Source organism: Misgurnus anguillicaudatus, chromosome 2, assembly GCF_027580225.2.
Source record: "Misgurnus anguillicaudatus chromosome 2, ASM2758022v2, whole genome shotgun sequence".
NCBI classification, from domain to species: domain Eukaryota; kingdom Metazoa; phylum Chordata; class Actinopteri; order Cypriniformes; family Cobitidae; genus Misgurnus; species Misgurnus anguillicaudatus.
The window spans coordinates 20,606,812-20,633,350 of record NC_073338.2 but is presented as its reverse complement, the minus strand read 5'-3'; the positions used below and the strand labels follow the sequence as shown (position 1 = coordinate 20,633,350).

The window sequence follows — 26,539 nt, the reverse complement described above, 5'->3', positions numbered from 1 at the left end:
ACATGATACGGTAATTTTTCAAGATATAATATTACTCTCAGATGTCCCCAAAATGTGTCTATGAAGTTTCAGGTCCAAATCCCCTATAGATGATTTATTATACCATGTCGAAAAGGCCCATTTTGGGGTGTGTAAGAGAAAGTGCTGCTTTTGTGTTTGTCATTAAAAGTAATGGACCAGAAACCTATAAGATGGCACTATTGCATAATCCTAAGGAAGCATAATATATTTAAGTGTATAAATAACATTGTACAAGAAATATTCTGTCAACTAGTAGTGAAACAAAAGAGCGGAATAAGAACTAGAGCACAATAAGTGGAAACTCTATAGTCGCAAAACGTAGAACAACATTTGGTCAGACATCACTTTTAGTAAGAGGCATAAAATGGTGGAACGCTTTTCCATTAGAAACATTGAAAGGACTTAAGGATTTTAATACACATTTAAAGCAATGGCTGAAACTGAAACAACTTTGTGAACACTGACAATACAGGATACAACGCAATGTATATGTATGTTAAATTTGTCTAGATTCTGTTTTATAGTAATAACTACATTTATTTAAGCCCACATCTTATTTTATGTATGGGATATGGGTGATTCTCACGAAACCATTGAAACACCACGGCACTAATGATTTTAGCTTTAAAATGTGTAATATAGTAACATTAAAAAGCATCAGAATTAACACAATACTGTGTTCTACCTTGCACAATGTGTGATTTCAACATAAGAATTTATAATTGTACATTTTATCTCATTTTCTGCTGAAATTCTCATTACCGCAATGTGTCCGGCTGTGTTTGAACATGCGTTATGTTGTAATTTAATCAAATTAACACAAAAATATTAAGAAAAGAAATAAATGGATGTTTTGCTAAACTACTTTAGATGACAGAAAAAATATTTACTGAATATTCATGTATAATAATAATGAAGAAAAATTAGGAAAATGATGTGTCCATGCCTGATGTTCTCATCCTCCGCAACACTTTTTGAGAACAGTTTAAGCACACATACAGAATTTTAATAAAGTTTGATTTTGAGTGACCAAGCACATGGACCAGTTACTTCAAGATGGCTACCAGGTAAGATCATTTTTTTACAGTTAATTTGAAATATTGTCTTGTCAGAATGCTTACACGACATTTTGATTATCAGTACCGCAACAGATGCTTATTAAATGTTAATTTAATTAATAGAAGCATAATACTTTGATTTTAAATGCATGTGCAGAATCTCCAAATTATGTTCTTTCAGGTTTGTCATGTAATTTTGAAAATATATCAGTGTTGATGTTTTCTGACTGTTGCGGTAATGAGATCTTTTAGGACTAATTTTTAAAATTATGTTACAAAAAGTGTTAAATGATAAGTAAAAGTTTTTAAATTACTGTTCCCATTTACTCCAGACTTTGTTTTCAATGTCTGGTGAGAAAAAAAGTAAATTTAAGCAATTTTTACATTTTCATGCTTGACATTTTTAAAACCAAGTTTTCGTGAGAATCACCCATGTATTTATTGTATGTATTTTAATAGCTATACTTTTTTGCTTCAATACTCTGTAATCTCTGGTTTAAACTTACAAGCCTAACCAGGGACAGGGGTTGCAAATTAGTCTTGGCTATAAACCTGTATGCATGGCATCTCCTTTGTATTTTTTATAATGCGAAGTTTTATGCATTTTTCCCTGTCAAATAAACATTAAATAAATAAATGTCTCTTTAAATGCAAATGGGCTGCTGCTTCCCTCTCAATTTACTGTCATCTATATTGACAACAATATTTTTTAAATAATATGTTTCTCTGTCATTCCAAATAAACTGATACATGTTAAAACAATCATCTGCATTGTATCACGTGCTCTCTGATCTTTGCCAAGCCTTCTATCAGCTACAATTGCAGTCATTTCAAGCACAAAATGGTTTAAGTCATTCTTTTTTCCGTGTTAAATAATGGCGCAAATACCTGTAATATAACACACGCAATGCTGGTACTTTAAGCAAAATTGGTTATAAATTTATATACACAAGGTTTTATTACACTACAATAATCTTAACACATACTGCATAATGTCCTGTACGTCTCACTGTTGACACATGGAGGACACAGCTAACAGAAATCATGCTGACCCTGACAGCAGCAACATCTTATTCACCATTACATTACTTTTCAGTTGAAGAACAGCTTCATGTTAATATCTCACGGCCGCAAGCGCACTTCATTTTATGAAGCGGAGGACAGGTTGGCTAAAAATACATTTATAGCTGATCGCTAGGAGGGCCTTGTCTTCATGTCACCCACATCATTACAATAAGCATCAGGCGGTCAGCAGGGCAAGAGCGAAAAGGTCTGTTTGTAGATGTGAGTGAAACATCCTCCTCTAGCATGAGATAGAGGACTTTCAGATTTCATTGTCATATGTTTATAATACAATTACCCTGCAGTATGCTTTCCATTTCCATTATGCAACTCTTGCTCTGGTGGTTTCCATAAGTAAGCAGTAATTGGCCAATTGTCATGGACGTGGAGATATAGAACGGAGGAAAAATGGCTGTTGTGTTCACTTTTCATGAGACGTAGCAGCAACCAAGCAAATTATAAGCCCCTTTCTTCTTCTTTCAATAAATCCAGTGTGTGGCATCACTGTGTGCCATCGCCCTATCTTGCCAAACGTCCCTTTGAAGTGATCTCCACAAAGACTCATTGGATCCAGCTACTTCCAATTAGCTCTGTTATATATGAGTAAAGCAAGTAGTCAGGTGGCAGCATGGAGGAAACAGAGCGATGAAAACCTTTCTCTGCGTGGACGCTCTGAACACCTGCCGTAGTGGCTGGATGCTCAGATGCTCCAGTACACTGCGTTCCCCCTGCACACATTGCAGATGACTAAGGCCATTGATAAGAGCCTCCTCCGGTCGCTTCACTGCCTAGTCATAACATCTCTCATGAATATACAGCTTGACTGCAGAGCTCATGCTTTGTCAGGTGTGTCGTACCCAGTAACTGACCATGAACCGATTACGGTATAGTCGAGGGGCAACCTTCCGATCTCTCTGATGAAGCCAATATGGATGTGATTTAAACTGCAATTCATCGACTGGAGGCAGGCTCCAAAAGGTCAATTCCCATAGACCTCTATGTTAAAATGGCCAACTTTACAGTAGAAAATAATATGTTTACAGCCTGGTACTAAAAGTGTTGTTGGTCTGTATAGCTGATTTTGCCCTTCATGACTGTGAGGGGGGTGAATTTTTTGTAACTCATCCGTTTAAATTATATTAAGCCTTAAAGTTCTGCATAATTAAGGCCGTGGCCACTTGAGTGACGGTTGAACAGCAACTGCCGTCGCTACAGTCGAGCTAGGCGGGCGTGGTCTCAGCAACCAGTCACCTCAGCTTCACCCACGTCCCGCCTCTTTACCCATTTTCGGATATCCGTGAGTGATGCGCAGTGACGCGCGGCCAAGATATTTGTGACGGCAGGCAACGCCTACTTTAAGCTTCAAAAATGATCTTCACAAACCAATGGGTGACGTCACGGACACTACATCCATCTTTTTTACAGTCTATGGGTATAATGCATGTTAAAGTTGGGGAGATAGGTGAATGCATACTGCATGCTTGGGAACTTGGTTGTAAACCTATTTTTTATGATCATTGTTTGATGATGCTAGTCGACACATTGGTAGATTTGCATGGTATAGTTGTAGTGCCCTGGGGTCCCATTTATAAAACTGTGCGTAGGATCCTTACTAAAAGTCTATGTACACACAAAAGCCAAAAATGGCATTCAGCAAAAAATATTAAGAATTATAAAACAAAGCCATGTTCCGTTTATAAATCAAAGATCACCCGCAAGTGTGCATACATAAATCATCCTCAGATCCCACCCTGCAAGCACATTCTCCCATTAAGTTTGTTTGTTTATAAATCACAACCTTTGTGTGAAAACTGGCGTACACACGTTTCCAGCTCCGTTTTGTGCGTACAAACGCTTTATAAATGAGACCCCTGGCCTGTTGTACCAAAAATGGCAATACCAATATGAATAAAATAATGTATTTACTTTAAAAAATGTTACTTATTAATGCCTTATTATTATTATTATTATTATATATGTCATTTTAAAGGTTATTGTTTACTTAGGTCTTTTTTTATTAACAAAAAAAATATTATATTACTTCATTGTCAATTAACAAACTAATTGTTAGTGACAGTCAGATTAGTTAAAACATTTGAAAATTATGTGATTTCAGTTTAATAAAGGACAATTTTTGAACCCAGTCTCAAAGTCAATTTCATATATATCTGGAATGGCATAGTGAGTAAATATAAGATACTCATATATTTCGAAACTTTCATATTAAGATTCTCTTGAGACAGCTCAGCTTAGCATAAATAAGGTCTCTTAAAGGGGACATTTAAAGGCGTAGTGCACAATGTTTGAAAGCCAATGTTGATATTTGAAATCACCTAAACAAACACGCCCCTACCCCAATAGAATCAGGACCTTCTTTTAAAAGACCCGCCCCACACATACACAACCCGGCAAGGATGTCGGTTAGTAGACACGCTCCTTACTGCTGATTGGCTATAAGTGTGTTTTGATAGTCGGCCTGTCTCCTTTTCCAAAGCGTTTTTCAAACATTGTGCACTCCGCCTTTAATGAAAATCTGACATTTCCATGTTTAAGTGCTATACTTTGGTCCCCCCAGTGCTTCTATCAACCTAGAAAATGTGAAAAAGTACAACCCAGTAACTTAGTTTTGGTAAACCATTCTCTGCAAGCACGTGAAAAAATAGAAAAATCATTGAAATTTGGTTCTCCTTGTGATGTCCGAAGGGGATAATACCACCCCTTAATCTGCACTATCCAACAACGGCACTGCCATTTAGTGCTGAGATCAACTCATTTGCATTTAACAGGACACACCCAATAAGCTCACGCCTACAAAGTGGCAATTTTAACATACTATAATAAATCTATATTATATATGATATATGATATTTTGAGCTAAAACTTCACATACAGTACATACTCTGGAGACACCAAAGATTTATTTGACATCTTAAAAAAGTCCCCTTTAAAACATCAGTATATTCTAAAGTATATCAGATTTACCAGCCCCTAAATGTCACATGAAAATTATACATGTACCTGTAGCTCAGTCATTGTTTTTCATCGAAACAGCTGGTTGTAAGTTACAAGAAGCCACTCAAAAAAAGTTAAGTACAGCTACACAAGACCATGTCATTATATAATATCAGCCAGGCCACCGTAAGGATTAAGCTTAGCGAGTGTGTTATGACCTCTACACTATATTGTAGGTGCTGCCACTCAAAGCACAAAGGGTTTATTACCTTGATCTCTCGGCCACACATGCTCGCTCACTGTAATTCACTCATAATCCCACATTCTCCCGATCACTACCACACACTCTCAGGCCAACAGCCAACAAAGTTACGCAACATCACAGTTATGCAAATAATAATGCAGGCAGTTGAAACAAAAGAGAGAAATAGAGAGAAACACACTGTACTGTAGAAAAGTGTGAGAGACAAAGAGTAAGCACAAGAGCACAATACTCCACCACATAAGTGTCACTCATTGGGTGACACTTTGAGCGAAGGGCATGCTTGTCCTGTTCATGGAGGAGATTTGTAGTATCTGTAAATCTACTTAAGCTTAATCCAGTTATTTCTCTCTACCTTGACACCTGGTGTAATGCTTAAATCCAGACGGTGAGAAGCATCCACCCGATTCTGACTTTAAGAGCTTTAGATGGATGCTCAACTCTGATCTCAGATGATCCAATGTGTTGTGCAGTTAAAATAAACAATTCAAACCTTTATTAAATAAAAGTGTGTTTTTAGCAGAAAAAAAGTTTCTTGTGACTTCTTAAAGGAATAGTCTATCCTTTTTCCATATTAAACTATGTTATTACCTTAACTAAGAAGAGTTGATACATACCTCTATCATCATGGGTGCACTTTATCGCTGTGGCCCGCGGCGACACTTTGATAGCATTTAGCTTAGTTCCATTCATTCAATGGTACCAAACAGAGATAAAGTTAGAAGTCACCAAACACATCAATGATTTTCCTATTTAAAACAAGTAGTTATACGAGCAAGTATGGTGGCACAAAATAAAACGTAGCGCTTTTCTAAGCGGATTTAAAAGGGTAACTATATTGTATGGCGGAATAGCACTTTTGGGAGTACTTCGACTCGGTGCAGTAATACTCTCCCTCTCATTATGAGAGAGAGTAGGGGAGCGTTTTTTTTAGGTGAGTCGTCTTAAATAGGAAAATCATTGATGTGTTGGTCACTTCTAACTTTATCTCTGTTTGGTACCATTGAATGAATGGGGCTAAGCTAAATGCTATCAAAGTGTCGCCGCGCGCCACAGCGATGAAGTACACCCACTAAGATGATAGAGGTATGTATCAACTCTTCTTAGTTAAGGTAATAACATTGTTTAATATGGAAAAAGGATAGACTATTCCTTTAAGTATAATGGGGCGGTTTCCCGGACAGGGATTAGACTAGTCCTAGACTTAAACACTTTTAAGAGCTCTCCAAACTGAAAACAGCTTGCACTTACATATCTTAAAATACATCAGTGCCCTTTGTTTTACCTCAAAATACACACAGGTAATGTTTTTAGTAAGGCATGTTTGTTAAAACTAGTTATATTTCCTAAATAAACTAAGGCCTAGTCCTGGATTAAGCTAATCCTGGTCCGGGAAACTGCCCCTATAAGTTATGTTTTGTATTAATATTATTCGGTTTATGTTGCATATATTTCTAAGGTGGATTAATTTGATATACTGTTAGTTTAATCTATATCAACATGTCATATTTTCTAAAATAAATTAATATTTTCCTGGTTTCATATTTACTTAAGGCTACGTTTACATGCAAAAGTGCCGTTGTGTTATCAATTTTTATTCTGCGTTTATATGAGCGTTTTGAGTGGGAAAGCTGCGTGCATAAGGTGACGTAAAAGTGTGTGATATCCGATGTAGTATGCACTCCAGGTGGTTGGGTGGCAATGTGACTGACACACAACAACACCAATGCTGCGTCCAAAACCGCCTACTTCCATACTTTATAGTAAATGAAAAGCAGCAGGCGAGGCGAGTAGTATGTCCGAATACGAATGCGAAAAGTACCCGGATGACTTACTACTTTCAGTTAAATTTCGAAGCGTGCATATGATGAACACTTCACTATGCAATGATGGCCCAGGAGCGGAGTTATGCCACAAAGAAGCAGCGATGCAGACGTTTTCGGGGTATTCGCGGGCGTTTTCACGTCATGTGTGTATGGCGTGATGACGACATATGTCACGTGATGTATCAACATGGCGAATGTAGTATGTCCGAATCGCATTCATACTCCTAGGATTCATACTATACAGTACCTACTGTTTTAACAGTCAGTAAGTACTTCATCTCATTCAGTACCTACTGAACAGTATGCGGTTTCGGACGCAGCTCAAGTCCGCACGCCTGCGTACAACCTTCTTTCTTGTTCTCCCAGGTCTTGTCCAAAGCCGTCTGGTTTACTTCCGATGAATTGGTGCATCAACAATTTGGTGGAGGTAATTAATGCGCCTTCTACTAGCTGTGAATATTTCGAACAACTGCTGGAAAGACTCTTGTATATTTATCAGAGCTGCTATGGCAACTTGAATATCCGACATATGGAAATAATCTGACATGTTTGGCCCTGTCCCAAATGCCACACTCCGGACTTGTGGACCTTCTCAGAGTCCACACTTTGATGATATCATGTAGTGCAGACTTTAGACACCCTTGACACGAGTCCACAACGGGCGTATTTTGGGACAAACTTAAGCTCCACGCCGGAAATAGGAAGAGAAGTTGCCCATCAGTGTGAACTCCTCCCATCCGTCGTCTGATTTTTAGCAAGGACTTCTGGGTTGGTAAAGTTTGCGAAGCCTGCTGCAGTGCGAGCTCCGCCAAAGACCGCATCAAGGGTGCAAAGGGGGCATGATGAGCACACTTTGGAGTGTAAAAATGACAGATGGGACACCCGACAGACTCGTAGACTTTGCGAGCACGCGCAATTTAAGGCCACGAGAGCGAAAGTCCACATGAAGTGCGTCATTTGGGACATGGCCTTAGTTGTTATTTTCCTGAAATGGCGCATGCCTGTGACTTAAATGTGTACACAACGAGAGCCAACGTTAGCTGACTTTTGCGTTTTTACCCGTTATCCTTAAGCCCCAAAATCAAATGTTATCATGTAAACAGGCCCTTAATAAGTCGGAAACCTCTCCGCTGTGTCCTGCTGACAGGCGCGGTGGGAGCGTGCAGCATGTGAAGCAAATTCCCAAAATCCTCCGAAGCCTAGACCGTCTCATTTCAGTTCTCTTCGTGGACTTCGGAGGCTGCCACCTTCAAAGATCGAGTGCTTACCTTTTAAGTTTGCATCCTTAGAAGGTCGCAGCCCTTGAATTGGGTCGCAGCCCTTGAATTGGGACACAACTTCTGTCTGACGCTTGCACTATTAAATGTGCACGTCCAGTGTGAGTTGTCCTATGTGTGACGCAGCACGACATGTGACCTCCTTTATAATCAAATTGTGAGATTTTACCTTTGACAAGACCTTACTCTATCAATATTATTAAAGATATCATGGTTACATTTTTACACAATGCTCTTTACGTGATATAAGATGATTTTATGTAGAGAAAACAGTAAATCATAAAAAATATATTATTTACAGACTGGGTCACATATTTCTATTGATGACAATTAAGTCATGCCAACCTTACTAATGTTTCGATAAAAGTACAATATTCTACATGCATTATAATGTATTAACTAAAAAAAGAACGTATTGTAAATTAAATGATCAAAAGGCATTCTCAGTTCAATTTTAAAAGGGGCACACGCCTGGTAAATAATGGTGCATATATACAGTAGCCATTCAGACTTCATATCAAGAACCATATCGTGCTATTTCCATAATATCATCGCTGTACTATCAGTGCGGCAGTGCTTTCTCATAATGGCCATTTACTCAAGAGTAAGTAAATGTGTGATTAGTCATATAGTGAATGTTTTTAAGACACCCTGGGCCATTGCCATGTTGTATCGCAATGTCTCTAGCCACTGTGATGGAGTGCTGGCCGTATCATGAACCACACAGCAGGGCCACGTGGCTGTGAGCGACCGTTGAAGCAGAAGAGAGAGAGAAAAATATGAACAGATGGAGAAGAACATCACACTGCACATTGAGAGCCATAGAGCTGAAGCGGTAGAGGAGTGACAGTGAGGAGGGAAAGTGGGAGAACGGAACTGGAACTGAATAGTCGACAAGAGAAACAAAAAGGAGAGGACATTTACAGAAACAGATTTGGGAAACATGACCCAGAAGGGTGTGATTTGAAAAGGAGCGGCGAACTGTAATACGCCTCTGCTGAATCTGAAATTGCATAATAGAAAAATCTAAGACAGCACTGGGGTTAAAGAAATTCACAGTAAATTCGAAATGATTTTGTTAGCACAGCATTGGTGATATTGCAATGACTTAAATGTATATTTTATTTTACTGGCTTGAGTTTGAGAGCGAGTACAGTATTTGCAATCGGCACTGTAAGGGATCATGTAGTAGAACAAAATGGTTAGGGATGGTAAGCTTAATACATTTTCATTAGCTTACTGTCTGATGCAATGAAATAATGAACTGACATAACAATTTAACAATTCTGCATAAATGGCTGATTCTTTAACTTGTTCCCCGCCAGCGTTTTTAAAAAAAGTTGCCAGCCATCGCCAGATTTTCATGATTTTCACAAGTTTAATGCTTTCCAAAAAATGTTCTTCTTTAAATATATAAACAAACAATATATCAAATGAAAGAACAGACCCTCTGCTTTTAAACAAAAAAAAAAGTTTTTTTATCCTACCTTCATCAGTTCTCTTGTAATCACCTCTCAAACATGGGTAGGTTTCTTCAAAAACACCCAATTTTGAGCAAAAAGCTGAGATAATTCCATTTTTGTGAATGACTTTTGATAGAGATCAGATGCAGAGCGATCTTTAAAACATACACGGAGTTCTTTCTCTTTCACTTGAGGCGCTACTTCGGAAGTGCCACCTGGTGGATAATAGCGGTATTGCGGAAATACAGAAAATCTCGTCATTGGCGGGGAAGCGTTTTGTCTTAATTGACGAGATATCTCGAGATATCTTGTCAATGGCGGCGAAAGAGTTAAAATTAGGTGACGTTTCATTCTGTTAAAATATAACCTTGATATCTTTAATATTGACCGAGTAAGGTCATGTCAAAGATTAAAATTTATGTGAAATTAATAGGTGAGATTACATTTTGATGCTCATAATCTATTAGATTGTGAGACTTTAGTTCTTGTTTTAGTCTTTTTTTAAAGGTGTAGCTTTTAGAATGATTTCTTGACAGAAATGCAATATAATATACCGCAGGGAAAATAAGTATTTGACACATCAGCATTTTTATCAGTAAGGGGATTTCTAAGTGGGCTATTGACACAAACTTTCCACCAGATGTAGCCATCAAGCCAAATATTTAATTCATACAAACAAATCAGAACATTTAAGTATACAAGTTGAGTCATAATAAATAAAGTAAAATGACACAGGGAATAAGTATTGAACATACTTTATTTAATACTTTGTGGAAAAGCCTTTGTTGGTGATTACAGCTTCTAGACGCCTCTTGTATGGAGACCAGCCGTCTGCATTGCTCAGGAGTGATTCTGGCCCACTCTTCCACACAAATGGTCTTTAAATCTTGACGGTTCCTTGGGCCTCTTTTATGATCTTTGATCTTCAGTTTTCTCCATAGATTTTCTATGGGATTTAGGTCAGGTGATTGACTTAGTACTTCATTGTTACCTTGACCTTGTGTTTGGAATCATTGTCTTGCTGAAATGTCCACCCTCTTTTCATTTTCAGCTTTCTGGTAGATGGCAGCAGATTTTTATCCAGAATGTCCCGGTACATTTCTCCATTCATCCTGCCTTCAATAATATGAAGTCTGCCAGTACCCCTTGCTGAAAAGCAGCCCCAAACCATGATGCTTCCATGCCCAAACTTAACAGTTGGTATGGTGTTCTTGGGGTGGTGGACAGTGCCATTTCTTCTCCAAACATGGTGTGTAGAATGACTGCCAAAATTAGAGATCGACCGATACTCATTTTTTTAAACCGATGCCAATAAGAAATATTTGGATGCTTATGTGCCCGATAACCGATATGCTGAACCGATTTTTATTTACTGTTATACTTCTGTTTTTGACATAATAATTACTACAACACTACTGAACTGAACAAACCCTTATAATAATAATCATCATCACAATCACTCCCTCTTTGCATACAAAGTAATAAATAGAGGGGTCTGAAAGTGTGAAGAATAATATTAATTTAATGAATAATGTAGAAACTATATTCCCAATACATGGACCATTCCAAACACCCCTATCATTTCGTCAGAAATGGACTGATCCAAAGGTCGCGCTGCGGTTGGCAGCGGGAGAGAGAGAAAAGTATAGCGGAGTTGGCTGCTTGTTATACATAGTTTATAGAGTAAAACAGGTGGATTAAGTGCCTTTTTTGGAATAATATGGTTGTTTTGACCAGCAACATGTAGCCTTCAGCAGTAAAACAAGTAGTTAGCTAAGAGGTTTTACAAATAATATCACTGACTGGAATACTACATTCAGTAAAGTAACAAACAAAACGGCTTATATATCACTGGATTTCTTAACTGGTAATGTTATTTGATGTCAGAATAATTAATATTCTGTTGTTATAGCTTATGAAATGGCTGTTGACAGCGCTGTTATCTATGCATTTACTCACGCATTAACTGTATCAAACTGTGACCGCTTGCGGAGGTAATAAATAATTAATTAATATCCACAGACATTTATATAGATATTTTAGCAAAATAATGTTTATCTGGTAAATGTTAATATAACTTTGGGTAAATCTTGTTAAAAGCTTCAGCCTTCAACCCCGGTAAATGAACAGCACGTGATTTTGTGAGTTCGTCTCTATTCTTGGACAAACTGCATACATTGCTTTTAATATATCAACTTATTTAACATAACATACATTAATGCACAAACAAGATGTGTTATAAATGCCTCATATGCAAAGTAAGTATACTCAAAGTCCTTTTAATGAAGTCGCGTCACTCCGCCGTCATATTTGCTGTGCACGCTGCTGCTGCTGTGAGCTCCTCTCCTCAGATGCGTCCAGCGCCAATTCTCTCGTTTATCGGTCAATCCGATATCACAAACCCGATATCCGATCATCGGAAAATGCTCAAATATCGGGGAAAATATCGGAAAACAGATATATCGGTCGATCTCTAGCCAAAATGTTCAATTTTGCTTTCATCTGACCATACTGTAGTCTCCCAATAATGGACAGGCATCTCCAAATGCTCTTTCGCAAACTTTAACCGAGCCTCAACATGCTTTTTGTTCAGCAATGGAGTCTTGCGTGGAGAGCGTGCATGGCTGCCATGGTGGTTCAGTGCATTGCTCATAGTTTTCTTTGAAACAACAGTTTGAAAACAACAGGACAGTTTTAGTAAAACAACAGCTGATGCAAGGTCTTCCTGAAGTTCTACCCGAGTGGTTCTTGGCTCTTTGAGAACTCTCCTGATTATTATTTGGACTCCTCGGACAGGGATCTTACGTGGAGCACCTGATCGTGGCCGGTTTATGGTGAAGTGATGCCCTTTCTATTTCCAGATAATGGCCCCCACAGTGCTCACAGGAACATTCAGCATTCTGGAAATGTGCCTATAATCATTCCCATCAAAATGCTTTTGAATGATAAGATTACGAAGATCTTGAGCGAGTCTTTGCTTTTACCCATCATGAAGTCTTTCGTGTGCCTTCTGCATAATGAGAAGCCTTTATAGGCCATCAATTAGGACTAAAGCAGCTGATATCCATTTATAGATAGGGGGCAGGGTTTCTCTCTCAATACTGACAGATTTCAGGTGATCTCCTGGCTTTCTATGCCATTTTGCACCTTGTTCTCTTCATGTGTTCAATACTTATTCCCTGCGTCATTTCAGTTTATTTATTATGACTCAAGTTGTATACTTAAATGTTCTGATTTCTTTGTATGAATTCAATATTTGGCTTGATGGCTACATCTGGTGGAAATTTTGTGTCTATAGCCCACTTAGAAATCCCCTTACTGATAAAAACGCTGATTTGTCAAATATTTATTTTCCCTGCTGTACATAACTATATTATCAGTGGTGTATAAAGAGCTTACATAATAAACTGTATTGTTTTTATTACCTTAGAATGAGACTTTTTTATCTCCATAAACCGCGGGTCTCCTTACATTGAAGTAACCGTCATGTTTGTACAGTATCCCTAAATGGACAAACTGTTATACAGAGCATGTTTTAACCCTACATTGTCTCAGACAACGACAAGTTTGTCCAGTGGCGACTGCCATATGGGTTTTGAAATTGGGGGTGTGCTGTTGGTTGCAATTTGCAATCTCACCACTAAATGCTGCTAAAATGTATCCCCCCACCTTTAAATGCATTTAATGCTTTTGGTCCTTTTATATAATAGCACAACTGTTTGGTAATGTCAATTTTACTCTGTCCTTTGCAGATCGCTGCCTTTGCCCTCCAGCCCCTAGACAACAATGACAAGTATACCTGTAGCATACCAGCTGCTTCCCGTACTTCATCCATGCAGTTAATCAACTGCCATTGAGTAAAGCAGTGCTCACAGCGACATTCAGTTATGTATATATAAGATGTAAAATTAAACCTGAATAGGTGCTGTCTTACAGTCAATAGCCTCTTTCACACAGTAATTCTGGAAAATTACCATGAATTTACCAGAATGAATTTACCAGTAAATACAAAAATGTGCTGTTCACACACGCAGTGGCGTTCCGTTATTTTACCAGTGAGACATCATTCACACATCAGTATCAAAATACCGGTAAATTCGTTGAGAAAGCGGAAGTACCTGTAGCACGCGGCGAGCTCAGTGTTGTATTTGTAAACAATCCACGTCGTTCATATCCACGGTCCGTATTTTGCTGTTTTCACGTTTGTGGTCGCGAAGTTGCTCATGACCAAACAACATTGAATGAGATGACGTCAAACCGAAAATGCGTTTTTAACAACACTACTGTTTGCACGTTAGGCTTCACAGAGGGCGTGCTAAGGACGTCTGCAATTCGGCAGTAAGCTGTTTTAAACAACTTTGGTGAAGAAATGTGGACGTAAACTTCAGGTGTGCTCTACTTTCAAGCAGCATGTGTTTGGAAACGTCCGTAAACAGTGCGGGGGTAAACGCGTCATCTGTATTAAAACGCTATGATTGGCCCGAAGCTGTCAGCACGGTCTGACGTCGTCCTTTCTAAATGCCGGTAATCCTATAATTTTCGTTCACACATAGTGCTTACCGGTAAATTACTGGTAATCTTACAACCTGTCTTACTGGTAAATTGGGAGCACTGATTTACCGGAAAGGTTCTGTTCACACATGATCTGTTAACTGCAATTTACCAGTAAATTACCAGTAAAGACTGTATGTGTAAAAGGGACTACTGTGCGCCCATGCAAGAAAATAAAGAGCAGAAATGTTACAAGTCAAATTTGTGCACGTATGTCTCATGCAAGAGAATCACATCCAGGCTTCAAAATCATTGCAGTATTTGGAAACATTTTGGATTACATGTGTTGTGATTACATAAATGTGAACTATCCGCTTGGCAAAAGGACAACCTTGTTCCTGGGGACTCACTGTCATGCAGGCCATACGGCACCTGCAATACAGTCTGGAGTCACTGCCGGTGTCATCTTTATCAGAGCACCGGAAAAAATCAACTCATGCTTTTATAACACCGTTCAATTGAGAGTCTCAAGATTCAATTACAGTCTATTTGAACTTCTTTCTTATAAATTTCACACAGACAGATCCAAAAGGGCATCTAAATGCATCTATCACCCTGGGACTTAATAATTCATAGGCTCTGTCATCAGTAGCAGATCGACACAATCCATTCCAGGCTAGTGTTACATTCTGCTCAATAGCACGTTGTTTAGTGCCGCACGACTTCAAAGGTGAGGACAGAGGTGAGCCGATAGCCTTTCACAGAGGGTACGGTTTCATCCTCCGGTCTGCTACTGGCATGATAAACTGATCCTCGGACACACTGTTCTAACTTTTATAAAGCATTTTGGTGATCGCTGATAGATTCTAGAGTTCTTTGATGGAGCAGCTCTGGTGTCAGTCAGCCAGAAGTAAAGCAGACACTAGGGGACACTAAGAATGATGAGTAGTTTCATACTACACAGAGACACAGTGTTAAGTGCTTAAAAATGACAGCATTGAAATGATCACTTTGCCAACTAACAGTTAGTGGCAATATGAAAAGCTGTAAACAGATAGGCTAGATTACGTCTAACCCCCCAGTCACATTAGCTACAAGCGACAGAGACAGAGCGACAGGCTACCATTCATTTTCAATGGAAGTGGCCGTTTGCCAGCGACAAGCGACGAGCTCGCCACTGTGCGAGCAAGGCGGGGCCAAAATAGACAAGCAGGCTATTTTATGCAAATGCTGAGCGATGCGACAAAGCGACTGCCAATCAGAGTGAAGGAGCAGCGTGACGTAGGTCTGTGGTCGAGTCTGAGAAAATAATTCAAGATGGCGGAAAATGCGTATTTATGTATATATCTGATAAGTTTGGCATTTTATCTCATATATTTTGTTACTTTTATCGAGAAATAAATACTTTTAAATCCAAAAACACCGTTCTTGTAACTTAACAATACCTCTAAAGTGACTTTTGATACCACTTTGAGAAACTACCAAAGGAACGCCCATCAAGCGAGTGCGCGTCGCTCGGTGTCGTTCACTTTTGTAGCTAATGTGACTGTAGGGTAAGGCTACGTTTACACGGAAACTATCTAAAAAAAGAAAACGAGAATTGCGTTGTGTTATCACTTTTTATTCTGAGTTTATAAGAGCGTTTTGAAGGTGAATTCCGCGTGCACATAGTGAAGCAAAAGTGTGTGATATTCGATGTAGTATGCACTCCAGGCGGCAAGGTGTAAATGTGAAGCACTAACACACAACAACACCAAGTCCACACATACGCCTGCATACAACCTTCTTCCTTGTTCTCCCAGATCTCGTCCAAAGCAGTCTGGTTTGCCTCCGACGAATTGGCGCATCAACAATTTGATAGAGGTAATTAATGTGCCTTCTCTGATCAATAATACTTACAGTGAATATTTCGTACAACTGCTGGAAGATTTATCAGAGCTGCTATGGCAACCTGAAGGTCCGACGTATAGAAATAATCCAACATGTTTGTTGTTATTTTCCTGAACTGGCGCGTGCCTGTGACGCGACGAGAGCCACCGTGAGCAAACTTTGTACCCTTTAGACGGAAATGTGACGGTAGATCATTTTTCAGATTTCCACTCTGGAGGGTGGTTTCACTTTTTTGCGTTTTTAAGCCACAAAAACGCTGTCGCCGTGTAAACAAAAGGCACATCCGCTAAAATATTTTTACGTTTTCACCCTTGAGCGTTCTCGTGTAAACAGGCCCTAATGCTGCGTTCACACCAGCCGTGGTAGATGCGTCAAGTGCGAGTGATTTCAATGTTAAGTCAATGTGAAGACGCGCAAATGGCACGAATGGCAGCAAACGTGCGAGTTGAAAAATTTTTACTTTGGTGGAAAAACCCGCTGCGTTAACCATGCAGGAGCTTACTCTAGTAGTGACGTGACTAAAGGAAGTGAGCGGAGTCACAGAAGCCCCTCCCATGACGCAAATTTCTGTGTGAAAGTCTCGATGACTAGAATTTCACACGCCAATGAAGCGAGTAAACTCGAAATGTTCAAGCGGCAGACTAGACACGGTAGACGCAAATTTGACACCTCAAACGCGGTTGGTGTGAACCCACGGTATGAGATCAAATTATGATGTTGATTTTTATCAGAACTAACAGCGTTCTGAAACATGCAATATTACTAATGGTCTGTTTCAAAACTTAGGGGCCAGTCACACCAAAAGCGTTTATGGCAGTTGCAGGCGCCTTTTTTGAATGATATTCTATGGGCAGGGCGCGTTTGCGCGCTGTTTATGAGAGCCGAGCGCCTTGCAGTTTTTGCCGCCTGCCGCGCACATGTTTTTGAAGGACCGCTGAGAGCGGAGAAGCGCCTGACGTCATTTGCGTCTTTCCATTGTCCAATCGAATGAGGGGAGAGGCGGGCCTTACGTTGTGGTGAGGGAAGTTTACAGTTGCTTTGAAGAACCGGACTCCACTCGCTCACTCTCTCCTGCGTGTTTGTGCACCTCAAACAAGGTCAGAGCAAGCGCCCTCTTTTTAAAGTTTTTAAAGACTCGGTGGTTGCTTAGCAATATGAAAAGCCGGGTCGCACTGCTCTTTTTTTTTAAAAAGGCAGTGCGTCGCGCCTTGCGTTTGCAAGCGTTTAAAGCGCTTCTGGTGTGACTGGCCCCTTAGAGAGCTGCCTATGAAGGCAGAATTTTATGGAATCATGTATTAGCCATGTGCGTGGTTAAGATTAGATAAGATATAAGATTCCACTCTATTGTCAATGTGCAGAGTACAAGTACAAAGCCAATGAAATGCAGTAAGCATCTAACCAGAAGTGCAAAAATATAGTGTTTTAAATACATAAAGTACAAAATAAGTGAAACTAGGATTTACAAAATGTACAATGGAGTTATATTATATTGCCTTTTACAAAAGCCTACCTTCTGAACAAAGTCTATGGCAGCATCACATGTATCCTTCACAAAATCCCCAAATTTGCTACCTTGTTTAAACAATGGCTGGACCAAATCTGATTTTATCTGAGTATTTAAGGTCACACACTGTCCAGGACGGCAAATGCTATTTGAAAAATGTAACTTTAATAAACGGAACCAGACTGGCCGACCCGTACATGCTCACTCAATAGACCCCTTCAAGGTTTGTAAACATTGAATGACGATCGGGTGCCCGCGCAGCATGGGGTCAAACTGTTCATACCATTTAGGCTTTATAATTTAATCTAACACGCTAAAAAATGATGACTTACCTCAAATGAAGTGAGCACTACAAACACAAGCCTCTTTGATATTTGCATTGTCCCAGTCTGCACGTTAATTGCTTGCAGACGCAGATGTTGTATTTTTGGTTATTGAGATTCTGCATGAATCGCGAAAACTTAACGGAAGACCTGGTGCGATTTTCAAAGCCCACAACGTAAGTAGGCATTTTTGACGATACCAAATAATACCCAACTCAATCTGCTGTAATGACTTTTCTGACCCCGACATGCGCAGTGGAAACTGCCTGTGATGTGAACCGTGAAGGGGTCTATAGATCGACGATTTGTCAACCAATCCTCCTCTTAAAGAGCACCTATCTTCCGGTTCACGATTTTACATTTCCTTTGTTGTGTAAGTGTGTATTAGTACATGTTAATGATATGCAAAAGGTACATACCCCAAAGTAAACGATGACGCGAGTTATTGCCTCCCACGTAAATCTCTTTTAAGGACTACAACAAACACACGGATTGTAGGCAACAGTTTACTTCCTGGGATTGGTGATGTAGACAAGACCGACATTATCACATCCCGCTTCGAACTCACAGCCTGTAAGTTAACTCCTGTTAGCATTGCATTGTGAGCGAATCTTTCAAACATGGTAAGGAGCGTCACATTTCCACTGACGTCAGAAGTATTTAGGCCAATCACAACATACAGATTAGCTGGCCAATCCGGGACACAGTGCTTTTCAAATCGAGTTTTGTACAAAATCAGTGCGTTTCAGAAAGAAAGTGAAATGTGGAGCTACAAAAATGCACGGTATGTGGAATATATTGAACTATAAACCATGTGAACACATTGTATTATACCATATACACAAAATAACATGTTTTTTAGCAATGAAATAGGTGCCCTTTAAGTGATCTGAGATCTACACCTATATCATAAAGAAATTAAATGCATATATCTGCTAAATGAGCACGTACATAATATTAGGTGTGCTACAAACGTGAGTATTTGTCCGGTCTGCCATTGGTTTTGTGCCTGACAGTGGCAGCAGGTACGCAAAAAAATTACAAATTGCAGCCTGTACTAACACAAGATGATATTTGCTCATTTTTAATGCTGGCAGGACCATGCAACTGTCTGTCTGTATGTAGGAGGAAGGCAGTAAGCAAGGCAGCCCACAAGGTTTTGAGTTTAGGATAATATGAGGAATGGGTCTCTGAGAGTGTAATTTGTTTCCTCCTTCATCCATTCACTCATTCAGGTGTGCTTTAAACGCATCTTTAATGTTTCCATTACCTATTCATTGCAGCCTGCCGCAGACATACCTCACAGAATTAACCACAAAGCTTCACAGCGCATCGTTGTCAATCATCTGAGCACATCTCACTTACCAACAGTGCTATTTCTGTAGTGTAATGTTGCTACATTTTCTGTCCTAAGACTCTCCCCACACAGAGCACATCTTTTGTACAGCGTACAGGAAAACAACATGTGTCCTGTCAGCCACATTAGACACAGAGATCAATAAATGGCAATCATCAAGTACGAGAGACTCGCTGGCATCTGAAATAATGGAAAGATGGCGGAGGCTGTAAATGATGACTCATTCCCATTTCCTGTTGGCCTGGCTAATGATCACGAGAAGAGGAAGAAACAGCATCCCATAATCAAAATTAGAAGATGAGAGGATGTTGTGGCACAAGCACTTCACTCACTGACCACAGATCCAATCACTGAGAGACGTACTGTATGAATAACATGCTTAAACGGGTATATGCAGTAAAACATTGCAGACGTTTCCCTAACTTTCATACAGTGTTTGAAATAAACTGTATAACAGATGAAACAGAGACATACACTTCATCTTGCATTTCTCTGCACTTCAATAGAAACAGTAACGTTACCCATCAAATACATCTTTCCTATTGCACAATAGACTGCAGTCAGTATTTGCTGAAAAAGCATACATTGCAAACAAATGTTCCTGTACATCAATTGCCAGAGCATCTATTAATATCAGCACTGCAGTTGTTGGTTTGATTCCCAAGGCATACACACATACAGATACAACAGCTACCAAATAAATCGTTTGTAATCGGATTGGCTTAATCAAACTGAAAAGTCTTTATGTGAACACCTTAATCGATCTGACTGAGGTCGATCTGAAAAAAAAAAAACGTTTGATCAGATTGAAAGGGGTGGTGTAGACCTAAAGTGATCTGATCAACAGGAGAATGCATGCATTTTAGTATTTTCTTAAACATAGCCGAAAATACCATATGGGGTGTGCAATTGTGCTTAAGTTTATATCTTACGTTTATGTATCGCATGATGCACATCTAAAAAAACATGCAATAGCAAGGTGTTGGCAAAATGCATTATTAGGGTGATTCTCACGAAAACTTGGTTTTAAAAATGTTAAGCATGAAAATGTAAAAATTGCTTAAATTTACTTTTTTTCCCACCAGACATTGAAAAACAAAGTCTGGAGTAAATGGGAACATTAATTTAAAAAACTTTGACTTATCATTTAACACTTTTTGTAACATAATTTAAAAAATTAGTCCTAAAAAATCTCATTACCGCAACAGTCAGAAAACATCAACACTGACATATTTTCAAAATGACATGACAAACCTGAAAGAACATAATTTGGAGATTCTGCACATGCATTTAAAATCAAAGTATTATGCTTCTATTAATTAAATTAACATTTAATAAGCATCTGTTGCGGTAATGATAATCAAAATGTTGTGTAAGCATTCTGACAAGACAATATTTCAAATTTACTGTAAAAAAGTATCTTACCTGGTAGCCATCTTGAAGTAACTGGTCTATGTGCTTGGTCACTCAAAATCAAACTTTATTAAAATTCTGTATGTGTGCTTAAACTGTTCTTAAAAAGTGTTGCGGAGGATGAGAACATCAGGCATGGACACATCATTTTCCTAATTTTTCTTCATTATTATTATACATGAATATTCAGTAAATATTTTTTCTGTCATCTAAAGTAGTCTAGCAAAACATCCATTATTTTTTTTTCTTAATATTTTTGTGTTAATTTGATTAAATTACAACATAATGCATGTTCAAACACAGCCGGACACATTGTGGGAATGAGAATTTCAGCAGAAAATGAGATAAAATTTACAATTATAAATTCTTATGTTATAATCACACATTGTGCAAGGTAGAACACAGTATTGTGTTAATTCTGATGCTTTTTAATGTTACTATATTACACATTTTAAAGCTAAAATCATTAGTGCCGTGGTGTTTCAATGGTTTCGTGAGAATCACCCATTAAAGTCTGCAGAGCTCTTTCATAACATTAATTAAAGCATTTTTTAGCTGTAAAGGAAAACACCACCGTTTTTCAATATTTTACTATGTTTTTACCTCAATTTAGACAAATGAATACAGACCTATCTTTTATCAATGCATGCACTTAATCTTTGTACAGCGCGTTGTGAATGTGTTAGCATTTAGCCTAGCCCCATTCATTCCTTAGGATCCAAACAGGGATGAATTTAGCCGCCATACAATATAGTTATCATTGTTACTTTTATTTTGTGCCACCATATTTACTTGTGTCTACTCATGTAACAGTCTTTAAATAGGGAAAACATGGAAGTGTTTGGTGGTTTCTCAATTCATCCATGTTTGGATCCTAAGGAATGAATGGGGCTAGGTTAAATGCTAACACATTCACGACACGCTGTACACTGTACAAAGATTAAGTGCATGCATTAAATAAAGTATGTATGCACTAATTTGTCTAAGTTAAGGTTAGAATATGGTAAAATATTGAAAAACGGTGGTGTTATGCTTTAACAACTGGCAGTGTTGTCAACTACGCGACTTTCCCTTCAGAGTTTAGAATTGGTCTACTTTGAACTGTTTCTGCAGGTTGTTTTTCTGCGGGTTATGATTGGAGGTATTTTATTTATCAGTTGTTGGTATTTGGGATGTGCATATTCATTGCAATGGTTTGGGGCTAGTTCTAAATAGCCAATGGGCTTGTTTTATAACGTGGATTTGGCTTTGAACCCTGGCTTGCGCTTGCACATATGCTTTTTAAGATTATATAGAATGTACATAATATTTTTATTCAGTCCTTCCAGAAAAATATGGAGGTTTTTTTGGGATTGTTGCAGACAAAAATCCTTGATCTTGCGGCACGTTTTCTTAAAAAATGCGATGGAATATGAGGCATATTTATGCAATTTTATGCAATGAAATTGCGGGAACTTGCAAAAACTAAGAGACTTTGGCTGATTATGCACTGAATGATGTGATTGCATAATCGCCTTTTTCTGGAGGGACTGTTAATTGGACTCCAACATTAACTCTTTCACCGCCAGCATTTTTTTAAAAAGTTGCCAGCCAGCGCCAGCGTTTTTCATGATTTTCACAAAAGTTTAATGTCTTTCAGAAAATGTTCTTTTTCAAATATATAAACATACAAATGAAATATACCAAATGAAAGAACAGACCCTCTGCTTTCAAACAAAAAAAAAACATTTCATCCTATCTTTAGCAGTTCTTTTGTAATCAGCTTTTGAATATGGGTAGGTTTCTGCAAAAACACCACATTTTGAGCAAAAAGCAGATATAATTCAATTTTTGTGACGGACTTTTCATAGAGATCCTATTCAGAGCGATCTTTAAAACAGACACGGACATGCAGCAGCTTGCCATAGGGCAATACTTCCGGGTTTAAAAAGTTGCCTATCCACCTAGTGGATAATAGCGGTATTGCGGAAAGGCGGAAAAACTCGTCATTGGCGGGGAAGCGTTTTCTCCTGATTGACGAGATATCTCGTCAATGGCGGGGAAAGAGTTAAGTAAACTGTACTTTCGCAATTTGCAGTTGGATTTCGACAAAACTGGTGCAGGTAAACATAGCCAATGAATTCCTTGAATGCACTTGTTAGTTGCTTGACAGAGTAAAAATCCTCAGTGTGATTTTAATACGCGTTTAACTTAAAACCGGGTTATTATAAATTTAATATGCAAGTACTCCTTTTCTTATGCAAGGTTAGCTGTAAATTACAGTTTTTATACACCTGTGATTTAATGTAATTCATAACAACAATCATGATTTGAGCTACAGTAGTAATCCATAAAGCTGTGACACAATTTGAACCCTGACTACCTTTAAACAAAAGGCTGGACCAATGCTGGGTGTCAGGTGTGTTCTGGAGCGCACTGGAAATGGCCTCCTTCACCAGTGCTGAGTTTTCCCATTCCTGTCCCGGTGAAGCCAGTTAACCAGATTCCATGTTCCTCACTGCCTGCATTACAGATTTGACTTTCAAGCGGACTAAAGCTCTGGAAATAAAAGGGCCAGCTGAGAGCGACACAGAAAGGGAAGACAGAAAGGGTTCTTTTGTTTACAGCTCCCAGCTGCCATTGCCCGCAGTCAAACCCACTCTTTCATCTAAAACCACAGAAGCTGGGCCAACCAGAGGGAAAGGCCATCTCACACCACTACTTCCATAGGTAATGAGCAAAAGCCGGAAGCATCAACTGGTGGCATTAAAAAAAGGAATATCAACAGCAAAGCTCTCAGAAACGTAATGTGTAAAAATGATCAAGATCAGCGATCACTTTAAAAGCCTTTTATATGACTTTAGTTTGGACAGTTTAAGAATATGAAACTATTGATCCTCTCTCCTCGACTTGGTATTTCAGGGCAGAAGCGCACTGCTGTAAAATTGTTCAAAAGTCTCCACATGCCACGTCTGTGATATCTCTACATGCTGAAATCCCTTTCATTTTATATTCCAAAGACAAAGCCAAAGAAAAACAAAGGAAAGTTATAAAGAAAACCAAAGTTTACAAGTTATCTACTGCAAACAGCCAATGTGTCTGTGAAAACAAAACACCTCTGTAATCATTTCTTAAACAGTTATTGCCTTCAAATGAAGCAGAGAAATTCACAGCTTATTTCATTCCTGAATGTCCGGAATTAACTATAGGAAAACCAACAATTTGGCAAATGATCCTTGAAGGTTGAAGCTAGGAAGAACCTAAAGTACGTTCACCAGATACTTAACTATATTAGTCAAATAAATGGGTAATAAAAACACAGGAATCAATAACTGATTAAAACATTCAGTTAAAGAACAAAACAGACGCTTTTATCTGCGTAATAGCACAAAACTAGGGGTGTAACGATACTCTAAACCAAGCTGAAGAGCCACACTACACCACCCTCGGTACGTTTCGCAATCATGTTTCGCTTTGTGCCACTTCATGTTTAGGGGAATGAAAATGTCTCCGCAATAACAGATTGGTGTGCGATCATCATTCGCGAATGTCTCTAACGTTTATAACAACAACAAACACATTAAAATATCTCTTTTACATTTCACTAATTACTTCAAGCAAAACTCTTGAGATGAGATTTATTTATTTATCCTTTCGGAAAATTATTCTGCACCATACCACACCACACAAGACAATTGACAAAATACAAAACAAAATATACAACAGAATATTCAGTCTTTTAGTGATTTGCATCAATTTACAAATGTCAAAAATCGTTGTTGAGCACTAATTATCCAATTCACAATTTTACATTTCCTTTGATGTGTAAGTGTTTATAACGCAAGTTATCGTTTTCAACGTAAATCTATTTTCTTGGACTACAACAAACACACGGATTGTAGGCAACAGTTAACTTTATGGGCCTGTTGACATGGACACGACGGTCATTATCATAATTCCTCCCGCTTCAGACTCACAGCCTGTAAGTAGTCTATGTTTTCATATTTAAAGAATTTACTGCTAACTAAAACATGACTCAAACACAAGTTTTGTGCAGTGTAGAGTAGCGCTCATTGTTTGTTGTTTCTACAATCACAAATGCACATGTTTTTAATGTTTTTGTCCTGCTCAAGCCGCGCTGGCAAAGTTGATCGATCAGCTTAGTCATCTGCATTTTCTGGATCAGATTTGACTTATATTGATAAGGTAGTAAAGATGATATTAACTCCTGCCAGCATTGCATTGTGAGCTAATCTTACAAATACGGTGAGGAGCGTCACATTTCCGGCTGACGTCAGAGGTATTCAGGTCAATTACAACGTACTGGTAAGCTGGCCAATCAGAGAGACAGCGCTTTTCAGGTCAGTGAGCTTTGTACAAAATCAGAGCGTTTAGGAAGGCAGAGATATCTGGAGCAACAAAAATGTAAGGTATGTGAAAAATAATGTGTTTTTTAACCATAAATCATGCGAACACATTGTATTGCATCACATACACAAAAATAACGTTCTTTTTAGCAATGAAATAGGTGCACTTTAAAAGTTAGTTTACAAAATAATAACTTGATGTTATTGGCCAATCAGGGAGACTTAATTCACTTAAATCCCTTAGTTCGCACAAAATGTTTTTACGCTAGCTTAAGGTGGTTTTTGATTTATGCAAAAAAAGTAAATGCGAAAAATGGGAGATGGCAACACATTTGCCGAATTAATTCTGACATAGCGAAAATTAAACCCTACATGCAGTCCTGTTGGTTACTAGGTTACCATGCACTCTCATTCGATCAAATTCGCATTTCTTTGTTTTTCTTTTTTGGCGAATTTCGAAAAGATTTGCTTCACCTTTGGATGGCGAGTTTCCTGACAAGTTTTTACAGTAATCTATAATTCCGCTTCTATCCACTGGATGGCGCTCTTACCTAATTTATAAAAAACTGAAGCATCAACTATTTCAACAACATTGTAAACTCTGTGTATGTTTTGATCATCATTCTGAATATGATCTCTAACAAAAGTCCTTTTCAAAAATGCAATTATTTCAGCTTTTTGCTCAAAATGTGGTATTTTTGAAGAAACCTACCCATGTTTGAGAGGTTATGAAAAGAGAACAAATGAATAAAACTTTTTTTTGTTTTGTTTCGTTTTGTTTGTTAGTTTGGTGGTTTGTTTGTCTGTTTTTTTTTCATTTGATATATTGTATGTTTATATATTTATTTAAGAAAATTTTCCTGGAAGGCATTTTGTGAAACTTTTGTGAAAACCACAAAAAATGCTGGCGGGCAAATTTGTAAAAAAATGCTAGTGGGGGAATGAGTTAATAAACTTTTTCAAGTCCTTTTATTTGTTCATGCTGTGCCCTTTACCCCTAGATGGGAAATATTTTTAAAGCAGCCCCAAGTTTTGACATTTTTCACCAATATTCACAGTTTATAAAAAAGTTGTTTTTTAAAAAACACAAATGAAAGCACTCTGATAGAATTAAATTGATCAGTAATAAATTTATACTGTTGTTTATGCAGACAATTGCAATTTGGCATACTTCAATCTGGCGGTCCAGGCACCCGAGTCAGCTTAATAACATGCCAAGTGCATCTGGATAAATGCCCGGTTATAATGCTCTTATTCGATCATTACTTGATAAATTACAATTGCTTTAAATTGG

At 38.3% G+C, this 26,539-nt stretch overlaps 1 protein-coding gene across 1 annotated transcript in view; it reads right to left on the bottom strand.

The window, feature by feature from the left end:
* The window catches only part of b4galt2 (UDP-Gal:betaGlcNAc beta 1,4- galactosyltransferase, polypeptide 2), a 166,851-nt gene that overhangs the window by 81,458 nt on the left and 58,854 nt on the right, over positions 1–26,539 (bottom strand). The window lies entirely within an intron of this gene.